The following is a 1,767-nucleotide window of genomic DNA, read 5'->3' as shown; positions in this document are numbered from 1 at the left end:
ACCGGGTAGAGGGAAAAAAGAGGAACAACTGTAATAATCTGAAAAATAAAGATTTAATTAAAAAAAATAGATAAGACACTATATCAGGCACTCTTCTAAAATGTTAACTTACTTAATCCTCAAGGACAACCCATGCGATAGGCACTAGTTTCGTTCCCATTTTACAGATGGAGGATCTAAGGCCAGAAAAATTAAGTAATTTATCTAAGATCACCCAGATGGTAATAGTGGGGGCTAGGATTCTAGCCAGTGGGGATGGCCTCAGAGCTCATACTTTTAACCACTGCTCCTCATTGCCTGTTAAGGAAGAAACAGTTGGTTACTCACTCCTAATCTTTCGAAATGAGATATTGATTCCACAAAGACAACTAACAAATTTCCTATGGGAGAGAGAACACTGACTCCGCCCCACAGGCATAATGCAGCTCTTCCTACATACAAACCAAGTTTGGGGGAATTCTCCAAACAGTTCTTTCGATTCCACTCTGCTTTGACTAGAGAAAAAGAAAACAGGTTGATCAGGACTTAAAAATGAAATGGCACCTGCGGCCTGGGTCACTCAGTTGGGCGTTGCACCAAAGGCCTGCTGGTCCGGTTCCGATCAGGGCACTTGCCGGGATTGAGGGCTTGACCCCCGGGGCCATAAAGGAGGCAGCTGACTGATGTTCTGCTCTCACATGGATGTTTCTCTCTTCTCCCTTCCTCTCTCTCTGAAAATCAATAAATGGTAAAAAGAGTTGGTTCACTTAACAAGTGCGCTTTTGCAGCTTATTGTCAGTGAGAGAATTTGGCATGAAGAGTCCAAGTTTTCCTCCGGGCTGCCAGCATATTCTGATGCAATCCCAGCTCCACCGACTTTGGAAAAGAGGGCAAAGGAGAAGCAGAGCTGAAACCAAACAAGCCTGGCCACGTCCCCTTGGAGGACCTTAGAGCCTTTCCACGGGGACAGAGGGGGCAAGTCCAGAACCAAAGAAACCTTTGGGCCCTACCATGGCTCCACGCGGCACGGTTTTCAGTCATGTTCACAGCACTGGCAAACAGACACTCAGGGCCTGAAGGCACCCTTTCATCCCTTCCATTGGCATATTGCCCTCTATATGCCAATAGCATCCCAGCCCGTGGGCACTCCTGACATTTAACAGTCGGGAGAAGCCCAGATTCCGAGACGGGGTAAGGCAAGACAGGAGGGCCCTTCTCTCGGGACAGCCTCGCACTCCAGAATTTCCTGACAGTGAGAAGGCCAGATTCAGCCTTCATTGCTTCCCCTGTTTTACCATCCATCTTTCTGACCACTCACCCCTCTAACGGAAGCTGGTCTGGGGAGCACTCCACTCCTCTACGTGCAACTCCCCTAATAAACGTATCGGGGAGAACAAAACAGTAAGAAACACTGAGCGGGGCTGTCCTGCCTGGGGAGGACGCGAAGCACCGGGAGGCTGCCCGGAAGTCCACAGGTGCTTGGATGTGAGAGATGCGCGAAGCGGTCCGGGCTGCAACCCTTTTCTCCTTCCTCTCTCTCATCCCAACTAAATGCACACGCGCCTGGCCGACGGGTGGAGTCGCGCACGCCTGGCTGCAAGTCCAGGCTCCCTCAGGCAGACCCTTAGGATCCGCTTCTGCAACATGGTGGTTAATGGCCTGTGCTTCTCAGGGGTTCAGATGGCGAGACAACACACGCCATCTGTCCTCGGCCTGGCAGCAATGGCAGCACACGCTCGGTAAAGGCAAGGAAGGTGCCGCTCACCACCGCCCCAGCCCCTCCACCGC

At 51.1% G+C, this 1,767-nt stretch overlaps 1 protein-coding gene across 3 annotated transcripts in view; it reads right to left on the bottom strand.

Moving 5' to 3' along the window:
* Positions 1-1,767, bottom strand: part of PEX14 (peroxisomal biogenesis factor 14) — a 135,623-nt gene that overhangs the window by 133,055 nt on the left and 801 nt on the right. The window lies entirely within an intron of this gene.

Source organism: Myotis brandtii, unplaced genomic scaffold, assembly GCF_000412655.1.
Source record: "Myotis brandtii unplaced genomic scaffold, ASM41265v1 scaffold410, whole genome shotgun sequence".
NCBI classification, from domain to species: Eukaryota; Metazoa; Chordata; class Mammalia; order Chiroptera; family Vespertilionidae; genus Myotis; species Myotis brandtii.
Note: the sequence above shows the minus strand (reverse complement) of the source record. Positions and strands in the feature narration are given on the sequence as shown.